Below are 20,016 nucleotides of genomic sequence, written 5' to 3' on the forward strand. Positions count from 1 at the left end.
AAAAAAAAAAAAAAAAAAAAAAAAAAAACTATAATACATTAATCTAAATGATAATATATTAAACTAAAAATCTTCTGCATAGCAGAGGCAACAACAGAGTAAGGAGAAAATTTACAAATGATGGGAATATTTGCAAACTATGAATTTGACAAGGGATTAATATTAATATCCTGAATACATAAGAAACTCAAACAACGCAATAGCAAAAAAATAAATAAATAAATAAACAAATAATCTGACTTAAAAATTGACAAAAGAACTGAATAGACATTCCCAAAAGAAGACATCAGTTTGGTCAATTTCATTCCACACTTTTTTTTTATACCACAGTGAATTCCACCTTTATGTACATCTATAAAGCACCAATGTAAAAAAGTTAACAAATCAATAGAAGGAAAACTGATAGAACAAAGGAAAGAGAGCTGGGGCAAGGGGAGAAGAGGGAAAGGGAAAGTTCTGGGGATTAAAATGGAGCAAATTATGTTACTTGAATGCATTAATATGTAAAATGAACCCCACTGTTAGGTATGCTATTATATATTAGGTATAACTTTATATGTATGTTAGGTATAACTATAAGGCACTCGAAAAAACAGAAAACAAAAATGGCTAAGAAGTACATGGACAAATGTTCACCATCACTAATCATCAGGGAAATTCAAATCACAACCACAATGTGATACCAAGCACTGTATACCAACAATGCATTTTCATGTTCTTCATAATTATTTTTCCTCCTAAATATGGTTTCCATTTTCTCTTTATTTGTATGTTCAATAAATTCTATTGGACATTGAGCATTATAAATTTTCTTTTTTTCAGAAATAGAGATTCAATACAGGGGTGATTTACTACTGAGCTATACATCTAGCTGTTTTTACTTTTTATTTTGAGACAGGATTACTAAATTTCCCAGGCTGACAACTCTCACTGCAGTCTTCTGTATTACTGAGATTACAGGAATGTATCTCTGTGCCCAGCCATGAATTTTACATATTTGAGTACTATATTTTATTTTATTCCTATAAAGAGTATTAGATTCCTGTGACAAGTATTTTGATTTCTTTTTCTATGTAGCCTATAATATGAAATTCTTTGTCCCACAAAATCTAGCTAACTCAATTTTCCAAAATTCCACTCTAGCTTCTCAGTTTAGGAGATTATTAGACCATTGTTGGGTTCTCCCTTCTTGCAACCTTCTAGGAATTACTTCAAATTATAAAACCCAGGCGGTGGTAGGGTTCATTTCATTTGTTTGCCTTTTCTTAGTCTGGTGCATCCTGTTGTTCAATGCTTCTAATATTTTGTCTAGTTTTTTTATTTGTTCTTTAGAGTTATATGTGACAGTAGAATCCATTTGGATAAAATTATACATGCATGGAATATATCTTATTCTAATGGGTCCCTAGTCTTATGGATGCACACAATGGTGAAATTCAACATGGTGTATCATATATGTACATAGGAAAGTTATGTCAGATTTTTTCCACTGTCTTTCCTATTCCTCCTCCCCCTTCCTTCCTTCTTTTACCCTTTGTTTATCTAGTCTTTAATTGCTAATAGCAGAAGATTAATTCTCTACCGTCTTACTCCCTCAATGCCAGTATCAGATGTCTGAGTTTCTTATAATTTAAAAAACAAAACTAGCATTACACTTTTCTCTTATACAATATATGATCAATTTTATGATTCAAATTATTTTTATGGTGTTTTTCCTAATATAGAAACCACTTAGGCATCATGACACCTGCTTAGAATCCTGCTACTCAGGAGACTGAGGTAGGAGAATCACAAGTTCAAGACCAACTTCAGCAACATAACAAGACCATGTCTCAAAAAAAGAAGAAAAGAACCACAGAAATAGCTCAGTGTTAAAGGGCCCTGGGGTTCATTCCATAGAAAAAGAAAAGAACCTCCTCCCACTCTGACCCTGGCCTGTTCTCTCACTTTCTGTTTTTTTTTTTTTTTGCCTCTCATAGGTTGGGATTTCAGGGCACAGATTTATAGGAATGTTCATCTGAGGAAGGAAAGTCTCAAAAGTGAGGTTGGATAAAATATAGAACAAAGTAAAATCATAGTTAAATTAAAATCTGTTCATTGAAGCATACCTCTAGATTTTCTAAACATTTCCATATTCCTCAGCTCATAAAATTGTAATGCACGCATAAAGAAACATGAAAGAGTTAAATTGACAAACCACAGTGAAAGAGAAAATATATAGTATTTAACCTTACTACTGAAAGCAGTGCAGAAATTGATAACATCACACAGGAAGTAAACATCATGTAAAGATCTTTGAAAAATGCAGGGAAAGATTCCTGATAGTATCTGTGTTAGAGGTATGTTGTTTCCTAGCAAAAGCTGTGGGCTTTTAAAATCTCTATCACTGTAATAACACAGAGAAGTCATTTACAAGTTTATACAGTAGGCACACTTGCAGAATTCTAAGAGAGTAAAACCATTAACAACTACAAGGGTAGTATGTGTAAAAGCAAGTAAAAACATAAACAACTCCACTGAGACTAAATTCTTTAGGGTTAGGAAATGCCTTATTCACTGGTTCATGTTTTAAATGTTATACACAGATTAGAAACCAAAGAAATACTGATAAATTTCACAGACAATTTGGAAATTTTTTTAATTAAGCAAAGTTTCATACTTAGAGTATATGAAAAATTGATAGAAGTTAAGTGATGGACTTTAAATTTCCATCCACAGGGAAGAAATAAATCAGAAACAATACCCAGCATTAGCTTATCACAGTGACTGGTGTCCACCTATCCCCACCCCCAGTAGATAGAAGAAGTTGCCATGAAATTTCATTAAGAAAATATTGTTTTTCTAGAATTTAAAATATAAGTAAAATGGTTTCTTTCTCTACTGCAAACTGTGTTGGAAAATCTGAATAATATAACTGATGAACAGAATGTTTCCTATAAGGGGGAAATTTTGCAAAATATCAAACTAGAAAATATCAGCATGTCAAAAAATAAGTTAACACTTGAGTTATGCCATTTTTCCTCTTAAATATTTGTCATTTTTAAGAAGTATCAAATATTAAATTGGGAAAAGGACACTGAGGAAGACAAAACCAATGGGAGTATTATTCATGGATTAGGTTGGGGAGAAATGAATAGCCCATTTGACATTTGTCCACTGAGGGACACTAAAGACCTGAGTACACCCATCTATCCCCACAATGAACATTTCTCCCTATCTCTCTCTCTGTCTCTTTCTCCAAAGGGCTTATACAACAGTCCTCTAAAATCTGAGCTAATAAAATGGGGAAAACTGTAATAAAATGTATTTTTAGTGGCATTTAATACTTCTATAATGACATTAATTTGCTGAGGTTTTTTTGTTTATTGACATTATTACCACTAATAAATTAGTATCATTGAAATCTTGTTTTTACTATTATTGAATTACTCAGGAACAAATATTTTTCTCATTAATATTTTATTTAAAAATACAGTTATTATCAAGATAACTATTTTCCTTAACAATAATTTCTATGTTTCAATGGAAACAATAATAGAACCTAAATAAAATGATTTAATGGCTATTTCCCCTGACCTATGTAAGTTAGTCTGCTGAATCTTTTTCTAAGCATTATATATTTGTATAAACATATATACCCACCAATTAATGGATATGACTTCTAAAAAAGAAAAACAAAGTCTATGGATTTAATTTGAATGACTAAAACTAAATGAAGCTAGTCTAAATGATCTACGTTGGAAATGAATATTTTCATGATGGCTGAATAGAGGTATCTGCTCCTTCATAAAGAATATGAACAATGGAGGTATACCTGCATTTTGAGGTGAGTGATTGTAGAAGAACAGGGGAAATCAAGAGGAGAAAACAGAAACCTTTTAAGATTCAGAGACCTGGTATAACAACATAGTAAGAAAAACATGTTGTCCAAGCACCTGCCACCCTATCTCCACTGCTGCAGGGATAAGAGTGAAAGAAAGTCCCAGAAAACTCTATCAGCAGAGATTCTGGCCATCCTATTGCAAAGTTTCACAACGTCATAGTCTCACTAAATAAGTAACCTGAAATCTTCACAGTAGCTTTGTTCTGGAAAAGGATTTCACATCATCCCCATGTGAAACTCCAAGGTTGGGCATCCAGGATCCATCTTGAGAAGGAGAATACTGTCTGAATTTGGGCTGGTCTAGGGCTCAGAAACCCCTGCATATTTCCATCCCTAAGACTCCCCAGACATTCCACTGCATGGGCTCAGAAGAAAGCTACCTCACCAAAGAAACCGGCCTCAGAAGGATGACTGACTCAGACCTACTGAGTGGCTTGCTTTGTTAAGGGTGGGTGCTGTGACAAGGCTCTTCCCTTGATGACTGGGAGATTGAGGAGCCTGCTTTCTGAGACCCAAGGTGTGACAAGTCATATGTGGACTCATGCAGGTGCTAGGACTTCCTGACATGGTTCCCGCCACCCTTTCTCACAATGGGCACACTGGCACCTGTAACTCCTAGGGCAGGGAAATAACTGTCGTTTCACTGATGCCCCCCACACAGGGCTGTGATGAGGTGGTTCTGAGCAATATCAAGGTTCCAGTTGTCATCACACCCCCAGACTGCACAGCCTAATGAGCCCCCCCCCTAAAAAAACTGACAGGTGCTTGCAGAGTTTCTCTCTTCCTTTCTCCCAAAAGCACTTGAGCTGAAGATGTGGCAGGGAGACAAGTCCCATCATCACTCTGTCCTTTGGTAGGCACAACCAAGGTAGGCATCAAAAGGAATTCTTCCTGGCTCCAGTCATTATCAATTTCTGCTTTCCCCTGGTGGGCAACATGGCTAAGCCAGGCAAAGAAAAGCACGACCCAAGCACTCACAGCTACAGGGAGTCTGAAGTCCACTCCTGGGCAGGCACACCTGCAGCAGCATCAGAGAGAAATGACAATTCCTGCTGCTGCTGCACCTACTTGGTTCCCACTTCTGGCTGCCACACCTTGTTTAATCATGTACTGCTGACAGGTTTAGATGTGATCGCCTCAGAGAGGTACCATGGTTCTTGCCAATGCCTCCCCCATGAAGCACTGAAGCATATTGTTAGAGGAAAATACTTGAGGCCCTTTATCAGCACTGGTGCAGAATATGCTATAGACCTTACAAGTCACAGAGCCAAAATCAAGAGTGACCAAAGAAACTACCATCACCTGACAGAGGATACCACTCTTATTATAGGAGTAATCACAAAGTATGCACCTAGACACTCTCTACTATCTACGATATAATTGCCTGAACAGATTAGAATGTCACCACTCTTGAGTGATCCAAAAAATCAATGGGTCTCTCTCACAGTGCATGCTGATGGACCAAACTCACTAATCACAACAACCAAAGAAGCTACAGTGGACTACACTATGTGCACAGCTAGAAATAAAGCCAACATTGCCTAGGATAAAGCAATATCCCAAACACAGGAGAAAATCATTTACTAATAAAGCTATACCAACAAAAAGTGGTAGTGATACTCAATCCACCAGATATGCAAATCTCAAGTAGGAACACACAAAAAAAGATGAAAAATAAGGTAATAAGACATCTCCCAAAGATTGTAACTCTCTAGTACCAGATTCCAAAGAAAATAAATGGGATAAAATATCTGATAAACAATTTAATAGAATGATTTCTTCAAAATTCAGTAAGAACCAAGAGAATATTATTAGTGAAATGAAATGAGAAAGATGATGCAAGACTGAAAAATTGAGCAAAAAGATTTTGAAAAAGCTAAATAAAAGTCATGGGAATGAGCTCAGAGAGTCAAATAAAAATTCAACTGAAAGCTTCAACATCAGACTGGATCTTCAAGTAGAAGAAAGAATATCTGAACTTGAAGATGGTTTGTTGAAATATCCCATTTGAAAGAAAGAAAGAGGGAGGAAAGGACAGAACATATAATATCTTTGGTAAAGACCAAATATCTGCATTTTTAAATTTTCTGAAGAGGAGGAGATAAATGTTAAGAACACAGAAAACTGATTCAATAAAATAATAGCAGAAAAATTTCCTAATCTTGGAAAAGACATGAGTGTCCTTATAAAAAGGTTTATGAAACCCAAGTAGACATGACTAGAAAAGTTCTTCACCACAGCTTACTATAGTCAAGCTATCAAAACTACAGGACAAAGAAAGAATTTTTAAATCTATGAGAGAAAAATAAAAGTCCCATTTAAGGATGACCCTATGAAACTAGCAGAAAATTTCTCAGCAGAAACCCTACAGAGCAGTAGGAAATACAATAATATATTTCAAGTCCTGGAGAAAGTCACTGACAACTACAATCGCTACACCCGGAAAAGCTATCCTTTAGAAATAAATAAGAAATAAGGACCTTCTAATGTAAGTGAAAACTGAGGGAATTTATGGCCAGCATACCAGCCCCACAAAAGATGTTTAACAGAGTCCTATATCTAGGGGTGAAAGATAAAATCATGAAAGCATTTGAATATGCAAGGCCCACTAGAAAAGTAGGTACATAAAGCAGAAATAGAAAAAAATCAAATATTACCAATGTCATTAATCATAAAAACATAAAGATGAATGAGAGAAGAAAAAAGGAGAGAATATTTTTAAACAACTAAAAATCAATAAAATAACAGGCATAAGTCCATATCTTTCAATGATAACCTTAAATATAAATGAGCTTCATTCTCCAGTTCAAACATACAGACTGAATAAATGGATAACACGATTCAACAATATGTTGCCTAAAAGAAATTCACTTTATCCCCTGGTGGGCAATATGGCTGAGCCAGGTAAAGAATAGCACGACTCAAGCACTCAGAGCTACAGGGAGTCTGAGGTCTACTTCTGGGCAGGCACACCCCCAGTAGCAGCAGAGAAACATGACAATTCCTGCTGCCGCTTTAAGAGTAAGTCCAGTAAACACACACACACACACACACACACACAGTAAAATGATTTATACTTCAAGAAAATAAACCTGAAAGTGATAAGGAGTAACTATACTTATACCTAATAAAATATATTTTGAGATAAAAATTGTAAGAAGTAACAAGAAAGGTTTTTGATAACCAATATATCAATCTATCATGAAGATATGATTGTAAATATATAACATCTAATTTCAGAGCTCAGTATAATATAGGCTATATGTGATGACTGCACAGCCAGAATCCTACGGAATGGGGAGAAACTGAAAGCATTTCTTCTAAGATGATGAACAAGATGAGAACTCCCATTCTTACTACTTTTATTCAACAGAAGAAGTTTTAGCCAAATAAATAGAAAGAAAAAATATGGCATATGCATAGGAACAAAAAAAGCCAAATCATTTCTATTTGGAGATGATGTGATTCTATACATAGGAAAACCTGAAGACTCCACCAAAAAGACTAGTAGACTGATTTTAAAATTCAGCAAAGTAGCAGGATACAAAGTCAAAAACCAGTAGCTTTGCTATACTCCAATAATGAATTTGTTGATATAGAAGCAATGAAAGTAATCCCAATCACAATAACTACAAAAAATAAATAAATAAAACAAAATACCTAGGAATAATTTATGTAGGGTAGTGAGACCTCTACAATAAAAAATTACAAAATGCTGATAAATAAATTGATAAATACACTAAAAATAGGAAGACTTTCCATGTTCATAGATAGGCAGAATTAATTTTGTTCTAAGGTCCATAGTACTCAAAATGATCTTCAGAATCAATACAATCTTGATAAAAATACCAATGACATTCTTCACAGAATTTTTAAAAATCCAAAATTCAAATGGAAGCACAAAAGATTTTGAATAACGAAAACCATCTTGATCAAAAATTAACAAAGCTGGAGGCATCATAGTACCAGATTTCAATACATACTACAAAGACATAGTAACTAAAACATATCAGAGAAAATATTTGGCCTTTGATTTTTAGGATTGGCTTATTTCAGTTAGCATCATATTCTCCAGCTCCATCCATTTACCTGCAAATGCCATAATTTCATTCTTCTTTAAGGCTGAGTAATGTTTCATCGTGTATATATACCACATTTTCTTTATCCGTTTATCTGTTGTATGGTCATAAATATAGACACAAATCAATGAGACAGAATGGAGAACCCAGAAACAAACACCTACATTTACAGAAGACATTGTAGAAAGGATAGACTCTTCAAAAACTGATGCTGGGAATCCTGGATATGCATGTACATAAAATCGAAACTTACCCTCCGTCTCTTACTGTGAACACAAATCAACTCAGAATGGGTCACAGACTTTAATGTTAGATCTCAAACTCTTAACATTACAAGAGGAAAGCAAGGGAAACACATCAAGATACTGGTACAGGGTGAGAAATAGGGGTTTAATTTCATGTTGCTACATAGGGATTTCCAGTTTTCCCAGCACCATTTCTAAGGAATTGAACAGACACTTCACAGAAGAAGAAATACAATCAATCAACAAATATATGAAAAAATGTTCAACATCTCTAGCAATTAGAGAACTGTAAATCAAAACTGCTCTAAGATTTCATCTCACTCTAGTCCAAATGGCAATTATCAAGAATACAAGCAACAATAAGTGCTAGCAAAGATGGGGCGGGGGGGAATGTACACTCACATATTGCTGGTAGGACTGCAAATTGGTGCAACCAATCTGGAAAGCAGCATGGAGATTCCTCAGAAATAGTATAATGGAACCACCATTTGACCCAGCCATCCTGCTCCTAGATTTATACCCAAAGGATTTAAAATCAGTATACTACAATGACACTGACACATCAATGTTTATAGCAGTTCATATACACAATAGCTAAACTATAGAACGAACCTAGGTGTCCTTCAGCAAATGACTGGATAAAGAAAATGTGGTATATATACACAATGGAATATTACTCAGCCATAAAGAAGAATGAAATTATGATATTTTCAGGTATATGGATAGAACTAGAGAATATCTTTCTAAGCGAAACAAGACAAACCCAAAAAACCAAAGACCAAATGTTTTCTCTGATAAGTGATGCTGATCCATAATGGCTGGAGGAGGAGTAGGGAAGAGTGGAGGAACTTTGGATTGGGCAGAAAGGAATGAGGGGAAGGGAAGGAGTGTGGTGATGGGAAGGAGTGTGGTGAGGGGAAGGATGTCAGAATGAGACAGACATTATTATCCTATATACATATATGATAGCATAACAGGTGTGACCCTGCATCGTGTATAGCCAGAAGAATTAGAAGTTGTGCTCCATTTGTGAACAATGTGTCGAAATCCATTTTACTGTCATGTACAACTAATTAGAATAAATAATAATAAGAATAAAAAATTTAAAAGATACTGGTACAGGTGATGATTTTCTGGATAGGACTCCAAAAACACAAGTCACAAAAACAGAAAATGGGATTATGCCGTATTAAAAAGTGTCTCCACTGCAAAAGAAACAATCAACATAGTCAAGAGACAATCTTTGCTATCTGTTCATCTGACAGAGTGTTGGTATTCAGAATACATAAGAAACTCAAAAAAACTTAACAATAAAAAAAACAAGCAATCCAAATTTTAAATGGGCAAATGATCTGAATAGACACTTCTCAAAGAAATGCAAATAGCTAAAAATGTTTGAAAAAAATTCAGTATCATTAGACATTAGGAAATGCAAATCATAACCATGATAAAATGCCATCTCACCCTAGTCCGAATGACCACTATCAAAAAATAACAAATGCTGGCAAGGTTATTCTGTTGAGTCATTTTACTTATTCTGTTGATACATATTTGTTATGGTTTTTTCCTTCAAGTTGTAGCCTAGAAAGTATAAGACTGCTATAAAGAAAAAAAAAAGGGGGGCTGGCAAGTATGTGAAGGAAAAGGAACTCTTATACACCGTTGGTGGCCTGTGAATTAATGCAGAAATTATGGAGAAATGTATGAAGGTTCTTAGAATCTAAATATAGAACTGTAGAACTACTATAGGGTACAGCTATCCTACTTCTGCATTTAGATCTGAAGGAAATGAAATAGGCATACAAAACGGATATCTTCATACACATATTTACTGGGACACTAATCACAATACATAAGATTGGAATGAAATGGAGAAAACATACACACACAATGGAGTATTATTTAGTTAGCAATATGAATGGAACTGAAGGACATTAAGTGAAATAATCTAGACACAGAAAGTAACACATTCATATTCTCTCTCTCTCTCTCTCTCTCTCTCAAGAAAACTAAGAGAAAAAAAAAATTTACCTAAAAATAAAATAGTGAATGCTAAGGGTTGGGAAGGCTAGGAAGGGTTTCATGGAGAAAGTTGGATAAGGGGTGGTTGGATATGACTAATTAGTGCACACTCTATGCATGTATGGAGATATCACATCAAAAACCATTAATAGTTACAACAGTCTGTGTTGGTGAAAATAAAATGAAAATTTTATTATTAAGCAAATGAATAGGAAACTTGACATTCAAAGCCAAACATCCAAAGTACTTGAGCAGTATATGCATTACTTTTCATTAGTTTTCACTTGTTTTAAAGTTAGCTTTTTTAAATATAACTGTAGTCAATTTGAGGAATATAATAGTAATTACAAAAAGAGAATATAGCAAGGGACCAATTAATACAGAATGTGAAAATCTACCATTATATTTTAATTATTTTATTTTTTATTTGTTCTTTTTAGGTGTACATAACAGTAGAGTGTATTTTCACATATTATACATATATGGAGTACAACTTATTCAAATTAGAATCCTATTCTTGTGGTTGTACATGATGTGGAGTTTCAGTGGTTGTATATTCATATATAAACATAGGAAAGTTATGTCAGATTCATTCCACTGTCTTTCCTATTCACATCCTTCCTCCTTTCCCTTCATTCTCTTTTATCTAATCTAATAAACTTCTTTTCTTCCCTACCCCCTCCCTTATCCTGTGTTATCATATCAGAGAGAACAATTGGACCTTGTGTTTTGGGGATTGGATTATTTCACTTTGCATAAGAGTCTCCAGTTCCATCCATTTACTGGCAAATGCCATATTTCATTTTTCTTAATGGCTGAGTAACATTCTAGTGTGTGTGTGTGTGTGTGTGTGTGTGTGTGTATACACACACACACACACATATACACACATTTGCCTATCCATTGATCTGTTGAAGGGCACCTAGGTCATGAACTGAGCTGCTATAAACATTAATGTGATCATGACACTGTAATATACTGATTTTTAAGTCCTTTGGGTACATACTGTGGAGTGGAATAACTAGGTCAAATGATGGTTCCATTCCAAAGTTTAATCCATACTGCTTTCCAGAGGGGTTGTATCAATTTGCAGTCCCACCAGCAATGTGTCAGTGAGACTTTTTCCCCACATCCTCACCAACATTTATTGTTACTTATATTCTTGAAAATTGCCATTCTGATTGGAGTGAGATGAAATTTCAGTGTAGTTTAATTTGCATTTCCTTTTTTTAAGAGAGAGAGAGAGAGAGAGAGAGAGAGAGAGAATCTTTTTTTGTAGATGGACACAACACAATGCCTTTATTTTTATGTGGTGCTGAGAATCAAACCCGGTTATGCCCGTGCTAGGTGAGCGCTCTACCACTGAGCCACAATCCCAGCCCAAATTTGCATTTCTTTCATTGCTAGACATGTTGAATCTTTTTCCATATATTTGTTGACTGATCATATTTCTTCTTCCATGAATTGCCTGTTCAGTTAGTTTGCCTATTTATTGATTGGGCTTTTTGTTTTGTGGGGTAAGTGTTTTGAGTTCTTTCTATATCCTGAAGATTAACGCTCTATCCGAGGTGCAGGTGGCAGAGATTTCCTCCCATTCTCTCTTCATGCTCTTGGTTGTTTCCTTTGCTGTGAAGAAGCTTTAGTGTGATACCATCCCATTTATTGATTCTTTCTTTTACTTCTTGCACCTTAGGAGTCTTGTTGAGGAAGTCACTTCCTAAGCTGACAAGATGGAGAGTTGGACCTACATTTTCTTCTAGTAGGTGCAGACTCTTTATAGACTTTAATTAATTAATGAAAGTCAAAGAAACATCACAAGTGTGTAGGACTACAAAATTAAAATTCAGAAGTCTTAATCAAATAAGAGTAATGTACCAGAATACCTTTGTTTTAGTCAGATTTTTTTTTTTTTTTTTGGGTTGCTGCTGTGACTAAAAGACCTAAAAAAAGTAATCAGAGGAGGAAAAGTTGATTTTAGAGCTCACAGTTTCAGAGGTCTCAGCCCACAGACAGCTGGCTCCATTCTTTGGGGCCTAAGGTGAGCCAGAACATTATGGCATAAGTGTGTGATGCAGAGTGTGGTTCAGCCCATCACACCAGGAAGCAGAGAGGGAGTTTCAGTAGTTGTGTATTCATATATAAACCACCCACAAAATATAAACCCCAAAGGCACACCCCCAGCGACCCACTTCCTCCAGCCACACCCAGCCTGCCTCTGGTTACCACCCAGTAAATCCCTACCCAGTGATTAATGCACTGGTTAGGTGAAGATTCCCCTAAACCAATCATTTGACCTCAAAACCTTTTTTAATCATTTTCTTTGATTTCATTTTAACATGTTGTTGTTTATTCATTAACATTGTTGTTTATTCATTATGCATTAGCTCTTTTAGCTTCAAAAGAGGGACCTAGCATGAGCCTGTGGTATGCATCTACCTCATGTCCCTGTTCTCTCTCCTCCTTCCATACAAAGAGAGATGATTCATTTTCCCTGTGTGTTCCTGACTCTCACTTCTGAATGCCCAGACTTCAATGTTGAGTCCTAGTTCCTAGTTCCTTTTTGGCTTCATTCCTCTTCTGAATCAGAAGAGTTTTGATGGCAAAGGCAACAGTGGAAAACTTGCTGGCCATGACACAGATGGGGCCCAGGCCCCACCAGATTGGGGTCACCCAGCAGCATGGAACCGTCAGGTTCCCGAGGGACACCCTTGAATGAGTGGGATGATCTCCCAGAATCTGTACTGATGAACAAGTTTCTACAAGTCCAGGATGGGGAGGTCACTAACTCTGCACCCAGAACCATGAGTCTGTGTCCAGCATGATCATTCTGTGGGAGTCTAGCTGGATAAGTCCTGTTGTACAGAGAGGTTTTTTGGTTTTGTTTCATTTTTGTTTTTGTTTTTTGTACCAGGGACTGAACCCAAGGGCACTTAATCACTGAGCCACATCGACAGCCTTCTTTATTTCTTATTTTGAGACAGGGTCTCACAGGTTGCTTATAGCCTCACTAAGTTGTTGAGACTGTCTTGCAATCTGCAATCCTCCTACTTCAGCCTCCAGAGTTGCTGGGATTACAGGAAGACACCTCCATGCTCAGCCTTTCTTCACTTTTTTAATTACTATGGATTCATTTAAAGTTGCAACATCCATTCACATATGTGCGGCCCAAGTACTTATGTCACTCTAGGAATTTCTTCTTAAGAAAGTATCATATTATTGAGCTACTGTAGAAGTATTATTGTGAAAATCTATTTCCTAGAAAACTTTGATGTACTGTAACTTGTACTAAGATGACAAATAGTTGTTAGAGTAACCCATGCCACATTTTATAATTACATATCAGAAATCATAATTGTTTTTTGAGCCACTGAATGGTGATTATAGCAGAAGATGACAGATTGTTCATTAAGTCCATTTCCCTTCCTTCCTGATATCCAAATATATTTCCCAGTCTCCTTTGCAGTTAGGTGTGGTCATGTGACCCTACTCTGGCCATGAAAATTGAATGGCCAAAAAATCTCCTGCATAATTTTCTGCCCCTCAATTCCACCATCATAGTCTATACGCAAATGCTTAGGATAATCTTGGAAGCTATACATTAAAAATGATAAAACTTTCCTGAAATTTCTCCATACATTTCCTGTATAACTGCCTTCTACAAGTCTCATTATCCCTCCCCATCAATAGGATTTCAGAGAAGTTAAAAATAAATGATGTGCTTTTCAACCACTGAGATATCAGGGCTTATATACTATAGCAACGAATGTTAGTTACTACAATGGCAGAAATTTAAAGAACCATTTTTATTGATTGTCATCTGTGTCTTCTCTACTTACATTGTTGTTATGTGGGTGACAAATTCATTGTTTCTGAGTTACACTAACAGAATTTTCAATAAAACTTACCTCTTACATGAGATGGTAAAGGGATTAATGTAATGTTTCTATAAATCTTTCAAGGATCCTTGGGACAATAGCTTCATCTAAAGCAAAATAATAATAGTAATTTTATTATATACTATAATTTTAATAAATAAAACTGAAAAGTATGAATGCATACAGTAGTCTCTAGAAACAATTGTTTCTGTGAAGTAAACACAGTGAATGTGTCACAATAATTTCACAGAACAAATTAAGATAGCACTTGGTACAATCGATCCATCTTTTTCTCTTTTATTCTCATAGTTATGAAGCTAAAATGCATAGAAAACAATAATGATTATCTATGGTAACAAATAAATCTTATCTTCTTTTTTAATCCAACCAGTTTTACTTATAAAAGCAGCAGAAACTTTTGACTCTCAGTTAGCTTCTCTCCACTAAAAGTAGGTAATTTCCTGTTCTGACCTTGTCGCCTTAAAAAAAAAAAAAAAAGTTTTCCTTTATAAGAATATATTTTCCAAGGGCCAATGGATTCTCATGTTCAGGATTTCCATTTTCATTGTAATGCAATAGCCACCATCATGAGACATGTATCATCATAAAGTCTATCTTCTGAACAGCTATAAAGAGAACAGGACGTATTGTTTATACAACCAAAGCACTTTGCTGCTTTTAGGTCTCTGTTCCTGGGTCCCTCCATTTGTAAAGCATTTATTCGTTTCTGTGAATCAGTAGGTTCCTCATATCACATGGAACACTCCTTTGCTCTTTAAAACCAGTCGTCAGTTGGATTTCACTTCTCTTTCTGTGCTGTCTGGAGAGCTTCCAATCACTCCTTGGCCTGTCTTCCTGCTAAGGTAACTATAAGAACTATAGGGAAATACCTGATAAGATATGTGTGAATACAGGTCTACATGAGTAACATCCAGGTCAGGACCACCAATTGCCACGTATGTTGTGCCAGTATTAGCCTTGAGGGGGCACCATACACATAGGTTATAATGTAGATGGGTAGGTAGTACAAGATTCCATGTAGCTGTCTGGGGCCCAATACTATAACCTTTACTTATTTGACATTCTGAGTTTCTGTGTTTTCAATCACTCCATGAATATAATTGGAATCTCTTTTTCTTATTTTCTGACAACTTAAAATATTACACTCCTTAAAATATTTCTATTAATCTACTCTTTGACTATAATTCCTGTTCTGTTTTTCTAGTGTTTTCATTCCTTTATTCTTATTAAGTATGTTCTTAAGTCTCTTAAGACTTTTATCCTCTTGTCCTCCTCATTTCTACTTCCACTAGCCACTTCCTGGCCTCAGTCTAAACTCCTTATTCTATCACCCCCCAAAACATTGTCACAGCTGCACCCCACCAACTCTTTCACTTTGTTTTTATATCAAAGACTTTCATAGATCACTAAACATGGATCAAGTCTCTCCTGTGTGACTCTTCATTTTGGTCCAATCCCTTTCTACATGCATTCTACTGAATGCCTAATAAAAACCAGGCACAAATCAGTGACTTCTGCTGTGTCCAAGTGAATGCCCACAAGGAAAGTAATCACAGGATATTCATTAATATCACCAAAAAGAGGAACTCAAGTGAGCTATCAATTCATTAAAGATGATAATCTCAGTTAAGGAAAATCCAGAAGTTGGGTGAACTGCATATGTATGGACTCTTGCCTCCTCTGAGCTCTTGGTGAATTCAGAAATCTTTTGCTCATTCATGGAGAACCCCTTTCCTTATTTCCCACAGAATAACTGTAACCCCATCCACCCTTCTCCAAATTAATCCCTGCCAGGTTCCCCTTACTAGACATCATTACTTCCTAGTTCACAGAGAAAATCCCTCAATTCATCACTCTAAACCCTATAAACTAAACTACTTTTGCACCATAATGCTTTAATTTGTTTTCATATAAAGCCTTGATGCTTTTCATATTTAAGAGTAAACTCTCCACTCATGCTTTGTTCTCAACATCTCCTATGTCCTTTAGAAACTTTGCTTCATTAACAGCCATCCCATTTCGTTACACTACAATCTATCTTTCTCTATTAGCTTCTTTCTTTCTGAATAAAATTCTAACCAAATGATACTACTCTTTAAAAGAAAACAAAATACTAAATCTTTTGTCTGGCTCTAATATAGCCTATCCACCTTTCATTCTTTTTCAACCTTTTGTTTAAAAAAAGAGTCTGCTCCTGCCTCAGCCTTCCAAGTCATTGAAATTTCAGGCATGTGCCACTGCACCCAGCCCTTTCTCTATCTATTAGTCCATTATAATTATACATAATACTAAAGTTTATTTTGACATGATTATATAAGCATGAAATATAATTGTCTCTAATTCAGTCCCCAGTATTTTCCATTTTCATCTCTTCCTCCCTTTCCCTATTCCCTTTCCTCACTCTGCTGATCTTTCTTCTATTTATGTTTTTTTTTAATTAGTGCCTTGTGGATATACATAAATGTGAGACTCACTGTGGCATATTCATAAATGCACATAGGAAAGTTTGGTCACATTAATTGCACCATTCTTCCCTTTTCCTGTCCCTCCTCTCTCCCCCTTTCTCTACTCCACTGATTCTCTTCTGTTTTCATGGAATTCCCCCGCCCTTTTCATTTCTTTCTTTTTTCTCCTTTATTTTGGTCTAGCTCCCACATATGATAGAAAACATATGGCAGATTCAATACTACCAAAATAGCCATACTACCCAAAGCAGATTCAATATAACCCCATTGAAATACCAATGATATTCTTCACAAAACAACAGCAAAAAAGTTCTGGAATTCATTTGGAAAAATAAGAGATCCAGAAAAGCTAAAGAAATCATGAATAAGAAAGGTGATGCTACAGGAATCAGAATACAAGACCTCAACTACAGAGCTATCATAACGAAAACAGCATAGTATTGGCACCAAAGCAGACATGAAAACCAGGGAAATCAAAGACACAGAGACAAACCCACATACATGCAGTCTTCTGATACTAAATAAAGGGACCCAAAGCACATGTTGGAGAAAAGACAGCCTTTTTAACAAATGGTGCTGAGAAAACTGGAAATCCATATGTAGAGGAACAAAACTTGATCCCTATTACTTACCCTGCACAAAAGTCGAATCAAGGCAGATCAAAGGCCTAGGAATTAGATCACAAACTCTGCATCTGCTGAAAGAAAATGTAGGTCAACATTCCAACATATTGTCACAGGCATCTACTTCCTTAATAAGTCTTTTAGAGCACAAGAAATAATACCAAGAATCAATAAATGGGATACCATCTAATTAAAAAGCTTCTGCACAGCAAAGGGAACGATTAAGAGTGTGAAGAGAGAGCCTACAGAATGGGAGATCTTTGACACCTGCTCCTCAGAGAATTAATGTCCAGAATAAAGAACTCAAAAACCTTAACACACACACACACACACACACACACACACACCCCATCAATAACCCAATTAATAAACAGGAAAAAGAATTAAAGAGACACTTTCTCAAAAAAAAAAAAAGAAATATAAATAGTCAATAAATATATGAAAAACTGTTCAACATCTTTAGCAATCAGGGAAATGTATCTCCTTCAGTTAGGTGGCAATTATCAAAAATACAAATCATAATAAATGTTGGCAAGGATGTGGGGCAAAAGGTACATAATTGTTAGTAGTGTATTGTTAATAGAATAATATAAAGTAGTAATAAACTTCATATTAGCTCCACCACTCTGGAAAGCAGTATGGAGATTCCTCAAAAAACTAGGAATGGAATCATCATATGACCCAGCTATTCCTCTCCTCAATATATATCCAAAAGATCTAAACTCAGCATTCTATAGGGATGCAGTTACATTAATGTTTAGAGGAGCACAATTCACAATAGCAGAGCTATGGAATCAGCCTAGGTGCCCACCAACAGATGAATGGGTAAAGACAATGTGGTATATATACACAATGGAGTTTTATGGCATTTGCCGGTAAATGGATGGAACTGGACAACAGCATGCCAAGTGAAATGAACCAGACCCCAAAAGTCAAAGGTTGAAAGTTTCCTCTCACTTCTTGTCTTTAGCCATGTGCTCTAGTCCTGCTCACGTCATGGTCCCAGACTATTTGTTCACAACTCAGCACCACTCCCACTCCCATCTAAGCCTGTGAAATCATTTTCAGGAACCCCTTTCTCTATGTGGTCTTGGTTAGAATTTTTCAATGACAGAAACTCAAGTGAGAACTAGACTTAAGTGAAGCTGATGCTGCATTCTCTAGAAGCCAAAGACATATGAGAGAGATGTCGAGAGATGAGAGTCACCATAGCTTTCAGGGATGCTCTGAAGACCCATCTCCTACTTTCCACAGTCTGAGACAGTTTCTGGGAGTTTCCCACTAAAGTACTGCACCATATAACACTTTCCAGACATTTAACAGTTCACAAGACAGATTTGCCTTAAGGTTGTAAACGGAGATCTTCAGGGTTCATTTCTCTGCCCTATGAGTAACAGCTCCCTTTATCATTGTCAGTTGTCCTAAGCTCTGCTTCTTCAACTTTTCAACAAGTTTTGAAAGCCCTTAGTTGCATGTTCAACCTATAATGCACAGAATACAGAGAATGGTGTATTTTCCCTGAAAGAATGCTGAGGGAATGTACTCAACATCCCCCTGAATCTGTTCTAGCAAGTAGCACCAATAGTCTCCAAATTTATGTCCACAAAATGATGTTCTTGATTCTCTCTCCTGCATGTATTTATGTTCCTGAATGAGTTCATAAGTAAGAAACAAAGGGGAAAAATGAGTAAAAAATGATTTTACATCAGTAAATTCCAGAGTTTTCAGGCTCAAAATTCTAGTTTTATTCAAATAAATATCTTATCTAAACCCAAAGACAAAGAAAGATCTTCACATTTTCCACCATTAGAGGAATCTAGAGAGTAGTCAATTTATATACATGTTTATAAAATAGTCACTCACAATTACTACTTAAAGGAAAAGCACTAAAATAAAAGACTTGTGTATTTATTTTTTTAAAAAAATCTTGTTAGATTGGATACTTTAGGAAAGTATCCAAAAAGTAGGCCAAAATTCTCAACTAGTTCATAATTTGTTAATAGATCACACAGTAACAATCAATTTAATGTGTAAGATCCACTCTTCCATAATATCTTGACTACAGTAATATTCTACAGCATGGATAGAAAATTACTGGAATTTTGTGAAAATTAGGTCAATATCATATAGATACAAATACATAATTCAGCCCATTTTGGCCATATATATCTTAATTCTAGTTGAAATATGAAATCCATAATACCAAAAAATCAAAATAAATTTTCTAAAATAGAAGCAACTATAAGATTTCTTAAATCCCCCAAGATAAATTCAGATGTGGAAAATATATGTGTAGTATAGTAGACTTAAATAAGAAATGTTACAAATAAAATAAACAAGAATTCAAGTATGACAGTCAGTTTGATTGACTATTACATCATAGTCTGAATTTAGAAAGTCCATGATGTTACCATAGAAAGTGTTTTGGCTTAATTGTAGTCATAGATATTATTGAAGTACAGCTTAAATTAATCAAATGCAGGGTTACTAGTCTGTCAAACCTAAAGAAAAAATTTCTTCTACTTACTTAGAAGTATTAGAAAGAGGGGTAAGAAAGGGAAGAATATATAAACTAGTCTGCTAAAATGAACATGCACTGAATATTTTCCAACTAAATTGTATATGCTTTGAAATCCATTGAGGACAATATGAACTCCAAAATTTCAGTCAATCCAACTCCAACTAGTTGAAATAGAAACATAAACCCTCTAATGCCTATTTTTAGTTTTTAAAGCTCAAGTGAAAGATTTTCTGGTATAGCAGACACTTAAAAAATATTTATTACCCAAATGAAAGAAATAGC

Source organism: Marmota marmota, unplaced genomic scaffold (assembly GCF_001458135.2).
Source record: "Marmota marmota marmota unplaced genomic scaffold, marMar, whole genome shotgun sequence".
NCBI classification, from domain to species: domain Eukaryota; kingdom Metazoa; phylum Chordata; class Mammalia; order Rodentia; family Sciuridae; genus Marmota; species Marmota marmota.